Genomic DNA, 10962 nt, shown 5'->3' on the forward strand with positions numbered 1-10962 from the left:
TTATTGAAGCTGGATACAGATTTATTCAGAGTCACCGTAGATTCTACCAGTGTAAGGAAAGGTATGCAAGCTCCTGTTTGTAGTCTGAAGGCTAAAGAGGTGGAAGATATGCTAGGTACAGATTTAACAAACCAAGAGAAGGAAGGCTATAAGGACCTACGTGCATCCTATCTTGACCTATTTGCGACAGAGTATAAAGATTTGAGGGGAGCTAAAGGAGTGGAGAATCAGATCCTACTTAAAGAAGGATACAGGCCAAAAGCACAGAAGCTTAGGAGGTTGGGGGATATTCAGAAGGAGGCTCTATGGCAAGAGGTCAACAAGTTGCTCGAGGCAGGTATTATATATCCAGTGAAAGAGTCTGAGTGGGTTTCTCATGTTGTCATTACCCCAAAAAAAAAGGGAAAATGGCGAGTATGTGTTGCAACCAAACGGAATCATTACCCTCTGCCATTTCAAGATGAGATTTTAAACCAGGTTGCTGGACACGAATGCTATTCTATTATGGATGGTTTTTCAGGATATTTTCAAATTGGTATTGCTTTGGAGGACCAACTAAAGACTACCTTCATTTCTCCATGGGGTTGCTTTGCCTACCGCAGGATGCCTTTTGGACTGGTGAATGCGTATGCAACATTTTAGGATTGGATGAATAAGGTGTTTGGGCTATACTGAGGTAAGTTCATCAGAGTTTTTATGGATGATATTGGTTTCTATAGTTCTAGGGAAGAACATTTTTCCAAGTTGATGCTATGTTTTCAAAGGCTAGATGAAGAATGAGGTCAATTGAATCTAAAGAAGTGCAAGTTGGCACAACCAAGGCCTCAGTTGTTGGGTCATGTGGTATCATAGAACAAAATAGAAGCAGATCCAGAGAAGGTGAAGGCATTGGTTCTTATGGATCCTCCCACCAATACGATAGGATTGGCATCGTTCCTACTAAGCTAAAGTATTTATCCCGCTTCTTTTGGATGTTGTCTCAATATCTGTACCCTCTTCAGAAAAGGGCTCAACAGGTGCATGGATTTCAATGGGATGAGGAAGTTCAAGAGGCATTTGACAAAGTGAAAGGTATTCTATGTCAGCTACCTACAGTGTGCCCTCCTTACCAGGAGGATGATTTCTATATTGCTATGACGGTGGGTACGGTAGCTATTGGAGCAGTATTGCTACAAAAGGTGGGGAGAAGTTATAAGCCTATTTACTCGCAAGTGTAATGGCTATTGCCCACACAAGAGCAATAGACATTACCGGAATGATTACCCGCAACTACATTATGTGAACATCAACACATAGAATGACGATAGAAGACAATACACAGGCACGTAACACCTCTTGCTTCATTTATATGTAATCCGGACACAGAGTTACAACAGCAGATGCCATGAATAACATAGAGATTGGTGTGTTACATCAAAAGACAGGTATGGCCCCCATATACAACCGCTGCTCCAACGCAGATCGGGAACGGTGCACACACTCCCCCTGTCCCATGATATCATGTGAAGAACTCCCGCCACGGCTGCCGCATACCGCATGACTCTTGATCCGCAATGCCCAGACCTCCGCAGGACCGCAGGATCGCATGTGTGACTAATGCCATAACACCTGGCACGCACGGTGGATTGCGCGAACTCACACTCAGCCCCTCCGGTTGGAAGGTTTCGGTTGCTGCTCTTCGACCTGTTCTGGTGAAGAGGAAATATCAATGTAGCCAAAGCCTCTAAAATCTGCAGTATGTGCCCGATAGACCTCATCCAAAAGATGTGGATCTATCTCAGTATGTTTCGGCCAAGGAGCCCGAGGAATAAACTGCGAAATAGATTGCGGCGCCTGTGGCAAAGGAGCAAGAGGCATATGTAAAGGATAATAGCGAGAAAGATATCGATTAAGAGCAGACCAAAATGGAGGGCAAGGGGTAGACTGAGAGAGAAAGAATGAGCCAAGGTCTCCACCCAAAAACAGACCCTACGCCGCATTCTGGACCGTTTGGTAGGTTTTCCCAACCGTTGACACACATCACATTGTTGCACATAATTTCTCGCATCCTGAAACAATGTGGGCCACCATAATCCTGATTGGAGAACCTTTCTGGCTGTGATTAATGCTGCAAAGTGACCTCCCGCAATACCGGTATGGACTTCCTCCAGAATTGCTTCCTGCTCCTGTGGGTGGTAGCACACATCTGAGTAATACATCCGCCACCATACGATAATAGAGCTTCCCCATAATAATCTCAAAATTCCTGCTTCTGATAGCCATACGTTTCCTCTGATGGCTGGACAAGAAGGAAGGCATTTCGCCACTGTCGAGAAAATGAAACATCTCTTCATACCATGTCCATGGCATGCTAGGGATAACCCTTGCCTGTTGCGAAACTGTTGTATCCTCTGCAACTACACCTGTTAAATACAAAGACGCATCCGGAAATTCATCAGCTACACCCATCGGCGGCTCACCGGAATCTAACCTGGATAGGTAGTCAGCCCCCACCTCATGTTGAGCCCCTGGACGATGTAGGACCTCAAAGTCAAATTCCTGCAGCAAAAGCACCCATCTGGCCAATCTTCCCGTCAAATTTTGTTGCCGTACTAGGTATAAAAGAGCCAAATGGTCCACATGGAAGAAAAAACGTCGGCCCAACAGATAGTACCGGAATTTCTTCACTGAATAAATCATCCCTAAACATTCCCTTTTGGTTACTGAATAATTCCTTTCTGCAGATGATAATCGTCTACTAGCATAATAGACAGGTCGGAACCATCCTTGACTTTGTTCTTGCATCAGCACACTACCAATAGCTCGATTCGAAGCATCCACAAATACATGAAAATCCTGACCCCAATTCGGAGGAAGCATAATCGGAGCTTTGGATAGCTGAAGTTTTAATCTTCGAAAAGCCAAATCACATTCTTGTGTCCATTCAAAATCTATAGCATGCGCTGCATGAGTAATCGGGATTGCCAAATGCGCGACAAACCGCAAATGCCTCCCATGCCAACGGGCTTGACCCAGGAAAATCTGACACTGCTTCTGGTTTTGCGGTGGAGGTGCATCCATAATTGTAGCTATTTTATCCGGATCCACGGAAATACCATCTTCAGAAATTATATGCCCCAATAGCCTGCCACTGCGAATAGCAAATGCACACTTTAAAGGATTCAAACTGAATTTTACCTCTCTGCATTTCATAAAGTATAACTGTAATTGCTTCAAGTGATCCAATTGCGCTCCAAAAACACTGAGATCATCCAGAAAAATTCTCATAAAATCCGTCAAATAAGGACCAAAAATTTGAAACATATCCCTTTGAAAAGTTGAAGGCGCATTCCGCAATCCGAACCACATCACTGTGCAGGCAAACACACCCCATGCGATAATAAAAGCTGTTTTTGGCTGATCCCGCAATGCCATTCAGATTTGGTTATATCCACTAAACCCATTCAGAAAAGTATACATCTCATGGCCTGCTACATCATCCAAAATGGAATCCAAGAATGGAAGAGGAAAAGGATCTGGAACAGTAGCCGCATTCAATTTCCGATAATCCACACAAATGCGGATTTGCTTGTTTTTCTTTGGTACAACCACAATTGGAGAAATCCACTCCGTATTATCAATAGGGGTAAAAAACCCACTTCCAAAAGACGATCAATTTCCATCTTAACTTGATTTGCCACATTCGGATCCATCCTATATGAGTGCTGCTTTACTGGCACCACATCTGGTTTCAGATTTATTGTATGCTGATAAAACTTAGGATCCAATCCCTGCATATCCGCATATTCCCATGCGAAAACATCCTTAAATTCTGTCAGTAACTTAATCAAATCATCTCTAAAACTTGTCTCAAGCTGCTTATTAATGTATATGGGCTGCGACTCCGCTTGCTCCCCAAGAAAGACCTTCTCTAATTCATCTTCTTTAACCCTTGTCATTTTTTCCATCTGCACCTCAAACGCACGTTCTTGCTGAATAACGTCCTCCAATGATTTAGGACTTGGAAGCACCTGTTGTTACTCCCCTATTCCTGCTGGAGTTCCTGAATCCCCCACCGAGTTCCCTTTCGGAACCAGCGAAATATCCGCAAGGTATAAAGAGACCAAATCTGGATTAGCTTTCAGAAATTGCTCCTCTTCATCCTCTTCTAATCCTTCCACCATATTTACTGTTTCTGCTATCACCGGCCATGCTGCCTGAATTGGTTGTCTGCATGTTCCCAACATCACACGCACTTTCCTTTTACCCTTCTTTACTGTAAGCATATTTGCTTCCCAATTATGCTTTACCCTTGCTTGTCGTAACCAGGGTCTCCCCAAGATAATGTGATAATCCTGATTATGATCCTCAATATTCAAGACTACTAAGGAAACGGCAAAAGATAAGCCCACCACATCCAAGACAATGCCCCGAAGTAACCCTGCACTCTTCTTTGATCTGCCATGCGGACTACAAAAGGTGCAAGCTCCCAATCACTGAGGCCAAAACGCTCAGAAGCTGCTTGGGTAATAATGTTTACTCCCGCTCCTCCATCCAATAGTACCTTGTCAATGTATGTTCCATGGTATCTAACTGAAAGCTCCGGAATGCGGGTATCCGTGATCCTATTTGTCGGCAAACGGCGTTGAATCATCCTCCTCGCTTTCAACTTTCCCGATGGCGACTTCCCTCAGCTCTATGGACGTTTGTCGCAGCAATGCATTATGAAAATTCGGGACCAATTTAGCAATGAACCAGAGGTACTTGTATTGGCGACATGAGGACCTCTTTCCAAACTGAATTCCGATCCTCCTCTTCTCTAATATCATCCTTATTTCCAAATTTTCCTTCCTTTATTTCCAGGCCCACAGTCGATGGTCCTGATGACTTCACTGGTGGTGCGGATTGTGGCAACCAGGACACAGTCTTTTTCCACACTTCTTCCTGAGCCGTCCAATCCGGAATCTTTCCATCGGGTGTTGGAAGCACATTTTTACCCGATCGTGTGATTAATGAAACCACTGGATCAGACTCCTCCAATCCTTCAATCTGAACCATAGCCACACTAGGCTGTTTCCCTGCAGCATGTTCCTGCTTCTTCCAATCATATTCCATAGCTTCAGTACACTCGGATCGCCAGTGTCCATCCCCCAAACAGAAAAGGCAGGTCTTGGGTCGACTAGGATCTTGGCCACCTCTTGCGCGACCTCGTCCTCCTCCTTGACCCCGTCCTCCTGTTTGACCTTGCAAAGGCGTCTCTGATGTATGAGCATGAGCCATCGCCATAGCAGGCTCTTGTCCATGCCCTATCTGTGGTTGTTTCCATGTAGAAGAGTCTCCTCGACTCCGACGACCCTGACCGTTGAAATAACATTCCACTGTATTATGAGTATTGGTCGTGCAAATCGCACACCACTTCTGATTCATTGCGCACTCCTGAGCAGCATGGCCCGGATTCCGACACTGGATACACCATAGTTTCTTCAGACTTTTAGCCACCACAACCGATTCTGACGATCCGGATGAAGCACCTTTCCCGTGTCGCTGGGATTTTTTTCGAGGTGTCTCTTCTGATTCTTTCCCCGAATCGCTGTTGCGCTTGAGTCTGAGGAATCTGATACTGCGGACTCCGACTTCGAGCTATCACTGCCACTGTCTTGCGACTTCCGATGAGATTTCTTCCTGTCTTTTTTCTTTGATTTCTTTGGAGATTCCGTATCCTCTAAAGCTTCTCCTGCTACTACAACCCTAGCAATTACATTATCGAGTGGAGTAGTTACCTTATCCATTGTTGCCATAGCCGTTCTGAGATCCTTGTTGAGCCCCCGCAAAAAATAATCATTTAGCACCTCTGCTGCCGGCCTTTGTGCCTGAGGTACCCTCTGCAAAAGCATCCGAAATTTTGCAGCGTAATCCTCCATTGGCAATGAATTCTGCCGCAGCGTTCGAAGCTTTTCCAAATGTTGAGGGACTGTCTTTTCCATTCTAAACCTTCGTAGAAACACTCTGGATCCGTCGACATACGTCTGAAAATGATCATCAGGGTATTCAGACAACCATTTCGCAGCTTTCCCCGAGAATGTAGATTCAAACACTGATTGTTGATGGAGAGGAATCACCACCCCAGGATGATTCAATCCATAAGCTTTATTGAATGGGCGCAAATGTGCATCTCGGTCTTCTCTCGAAAGACCTCGAAACAAACTATACTTAATCTGAGGATGAGCCATCACTAGGGCGTGCCACGGTGTCGCAACCATCATAGCCCTTTTTTCGCTTTTCAAGATTGCAAGTTAAAGAATCCCCAATCATGATTAAGGCGGCTTCCGGCTCTTGTACCATAGCAAAGGGGCACTTAATGGAGGTAGGTGAAAAATAATTGTGCAGTCGAAACGCATTCATCATAACAGAAATCACCTCCCCCCGTAAAATCATCCAAATAGAAGGAGGTAGACCCACATGACTTTAAAATCCAAAACGGCCCAAACCACCGTAATTTCAGTTTCTCGGGAATCTTCCCAAGGAGGGAATTAAATACAAGAACCAACTGACCCCGCAAAAATTGCCGTGCTTTAGGACAATCCAACCATTTCTTCCGCCGGGATTGCAAATCTTGCAACACCACAAAACTACACAATTGCTCCTAATGTAATTCTTGCAATACATCCAAACGATAAACAATGGAATCTTCCAAAAGAAGCCTATCTGCAATCAGCATCCGCAAGCTCGGAATAAAGATTAAAAACAATAAGAACACATAAATAAAAAATACATATACATATACATACATACACAAACACACACACACACACACACACACAACCACATGCTCCAGTGGGGTAATTGCCTCCATTTCCAAATGCCAATTTGAAAGGAGTTAGTCCTGTTGCCACTTTGTATGCTGTATGATAGGCCCATAATGCGGAAGGAAGTTTGACATCCCAATCCATTCTATGAAAATTAACTAGCTTTGTCAAGATGCGAACCAATTGCTTATAAATTGATTCTGCTTGCCCATTTGCCTGAGGGTAATATGCAAAAGATTTCCAACTCAATAGGACAACCATATATGGAAAAAATATCCTTATATAAGTACCCAACAACAGAAACCGTTGTATTATATTTCAAAGGCCATGCTTCCACCCATTTAGTTGCATAATCTGTGGCCATCAAAATATATCTATTACCAATGTTAGCTGCAACTGGTTTAAAAGGCCCAATAAAATCCAATCCCCATTTCTGAAAAGGCTCCAAGGGTAATAGTGGCGTAAAGGCATTCTGGACATTTTAGTAGGTTGCCCCAACCACTGACACATTGTTCGGGTATAGGCGCCTGTGCCTTGCCCAACCGCGCAGAGTCTGAGCGCCCACTGACTTGTATACCTTATACATAGCATAAGTGTATAGGGGGCTGTGCCTGTGGGGTATAGGCGCCTGTGCCTTGCCCGACCGCCCAGAGTCTGGGCACCCAATGACTTGTATACCTTATACATAGCATAAGTGTATAGGGGGATGCTCACTCTTTGAGTCTCCCCACCCATATATGTGTGTCGTGTGTCTCCTTCTCTCTCTCTCACTCTCCATCTGTGGTGCTCTCCGATCTCCTTCAATTGGTATCAAAGCGACAGGTGTGAGAGCGTAGATGGACGGCTTCACAATGAACTCGTCGGCTATGGCGGAGAGGTCACAGATCTGAGCAAAGAAATAGAGGAGGCTTGTGGACAGCCATACAAAGGCTTGTAGGAGAGCTCTCAGGACCTTCCTAGTGCTCACAGATCGGTCCACAGTTCCTCTTCTCGGAAAGCTTTGCAACGGCTACATCGGCGACATATTGGAGCTTGGAGCTTCCATAGACATGGAAACGTTATGATATTGATACATTCAGCTCACGCATCGAGGTGGGAAGTGAGTTTGAGCCTTTCTATGAGCACAAAGAAGCACAAAAGAAAGTCGTTCAGTTTTTGGCAGTTTGACAGCAGTCTACTGTTTTGCTCCATTAGGGAATTTCGGAGGTCATTTGGAGAGCCTTCTAAGAAAATGTATTTTTTGCACTCTCTCTCTAGAAAAAATGGCAAATAAAAGAGCTGGGTCTTTCATGGTAAAAGTTCAAAAAGTGTACTTTAAGTAGATTCCTTACTCTTCTGAACATTCGTTCGTAGTGATTGAGGGATAATCCTCTTTTCAGTTGCATTGAATGAACCTCGTCAATATGGAGGGAATGAGGCTAACATGGAGGAACGAAGGCGCAGCCGCTATTCACTTTCCATTAAACCTGCACATTTGGCTAATGGCGCACTCCTCAAATGGCACAAATGTTACCCAAAAACGAGCCAAATATCACCTTCACATTGATTTGGACAATGAGTACCAACCATTGATTAAGCGCAGTAAAACAAACACACATATACCTCCCGCTTCCATAGACACGCTCAGAGCTCAGGGAGCTAAACACATAGATATCTGGATGAGAGGCTCTCTCTACCCTAAGAATCCAATGACTAATGCGTCTCCACCGTTTGTCAATCCTACAAGCTTATTGACCTTTGCTGGTGATGGAGAAAAGGGCCTTCTGGGTTATTGTAAATCTCTTACAAGAGAAGCTGAAACTTACAAGAGCATTCTCCAAGCTCAACAATGTGAGATTGTTCGCCTTTCACATTTACATTCTACAGATCAGGTTACCATTTTGCAACATAAAACAGAGGTACAAGAACTGAAAGGAAAGGTGCGAAGTTGTCAAATGAAGGACACCATCTTGGGTGGTCGTATCCGAAAGAAGAAATTGCGCAATCTTGAAACATTGCAGGTTGCATCAGGAGGTCTCAAGAAAATAATCCGAGCATTAAGGTGATACTTCTTGGTTGGCTACATTGTCTTAGTTAAGTAATCTTTTTTTTTTCTTGTTATGCATTGTTTTCATGTGCCTAAATAGTGTTAGTGAAGCAAATTTTCTGTTATTTACTTATGCATTGTCTTCATGTAGAGATTCAATCTATCCTGACAAGGAAAACATTGACCCCAAAGCCAATATAGGAAAGAGATTGAAGCCACTTATAAGTAGAATCCTGGCAGCAAATATAGTACATGACAAGAAGTTTAAGGTCCTACAACGAAATGTAGTGGACCGCTTTATTTCAGAGAACTCAGTGCCTGCAAAAGAGATACAAGGCACACTTGATTCACTTGGTGTAAGCAAAAGAGGATATTCGGCTATCCAAAAGTCTGTCTCATCCATCTTTGTTAGGAAGGGTATAAAATCCAAACTTCTACCATCAGCCTCAAGTGTTTGGAAAGAGAGACTTCAGCTTAACGAGGCACAGGGAGACTATCTTGGACAACCCTTTCATATTAAAGCAACTTACAGTGGCCATGGAGCAAACATGGCATATGATGAGTTCAACAATATTTTTATGGACCTGCGGATATTACAGAAGAGAATGGTGGAGTTTTACAACATCACATTTGAAGAGTCACGTGGGGTATTACATTTTGTGTTAAAACTGGATGAGTGTGAGCTTGTTAAAGAGAAAAAGCTAGAGCGTGTTACTATTACTTTAATGAATAGAGCCCTCTCAAAGTGTCCCAGTGATGATCCTTTATATTTTAGTGTTCAATCAGAATCTAACATATGGTGGCTTGGTGCGTTTGAGGTAAGCGAGATTCTCAAGTAAGCTCAAATGTTCAGATCTACTTAAGTCTCATTTATTTTGTGTTGCAGGTAAAGAAAGAAGATCATGAGATTCTATATTGGGTGTTCCATCGAACTAATATTCTGGAGGTGATTGATCGACAGACTAACCAGGGAGAGGTACTACGTCTAGATGGAAGGGGAGACTTTCAAGTTCAGTGGCATCTTGCAGGTGACCTTAAAACATTAAAGTGCATGTATAATTGTGGAATGGGTGCAATGGCAAAGTCACCGTGTTTGTTCTGCATGGAGCCTGCAAAGGTCATGGACCCAAAGTGGTGGAGAAAAGCTCCAACACGTCACATTGAGGATCCTGCTTTTCGATCGGTTTTGAAAATACCACTTGTGAATGTCCACATTTGTACAATGCATGCCCTTTGTAGAATTGTGGAGAAATTGGTCTACTTATACATCGGGTTTGCTTGGAAGATTAAGAACTCCGCAGAACGACAAGTAGCCCTGCAGTGCTTAGAAATGGTACTGTCGGATATGGGGCTTCATGGTGGCAATGTGAAAATCCAGCGGGATGAAAAGAGATCAACTACTGAGAAGGATGTCCCATGCAAACCATCCATCAGTGGGGTGAAGGCACGGAGGTTTTTATCTAAGCCCCAAGGTACAAGAGATCCAAAGCTAACAAAACATGGAAAAATATATAACACATCTTATGTTAGCAAGGTAGAGTATCAGAGCTGGAAAAAGCTACATATTGCAGTCAAAAAACAAGAACCAACTACTCGTAACGCGAAGGCTGAGGTTTGGCGATCAATAGACATCCTATTTTTGATGTGCGACAAAGATGACTGGTCACAAGGTGATATGAACAAGTTCAAGGAAAATCTCAACCTTCTGAAAAAATCATTCAAGACAGCATGGACAGACACCCAGATTACTCACTACATGGTATTATCATGTATTTCTTTCTCTCTTATGTGCAAATATGTGACTGTAAAACATTCTAACTAATCTGTTTTCATATCCAGCACATCATCTTCAATCATTTGCCATATTTTATACAGAAGTATGGGAACCCGACAATATGGAATACCCAAGGGATGGAAAAGTCTCATTACATGGCGAGAAATGCTTATTTCAGGCACACACGACATGGTGGCTCTCGAATCCAGGCTAACAGTTTGAGAGAACTATTTGAATGGTTCTATCGTAGAATCATTCATCAAATGTAGGCAAAAGAAGTCTTGGCAAATTCAGCAACAGCACAAGCCATCAGACATTTACAACAACAAAAAGTTAAAAGATCAATGGCATACAACAACTCCGGAGCTCGTGAAAGT

This window comes from Adiantum capillus-veneris, chromosome 28, assembly GCF_014529385.1.
Source record: "Adiantum capillus-veneris isolate H3 chromosome 28, ASM1452938v2, whole genome shotgun sequence".
In the NCBI taxonomy this organism is placed as follows: Eukaryota; Viridiplantae; Streptophyta; class Polypodiopsida; order Polypodiales; family Pteridaceae; genus Adiantum; species Adiantum capillus-veneris.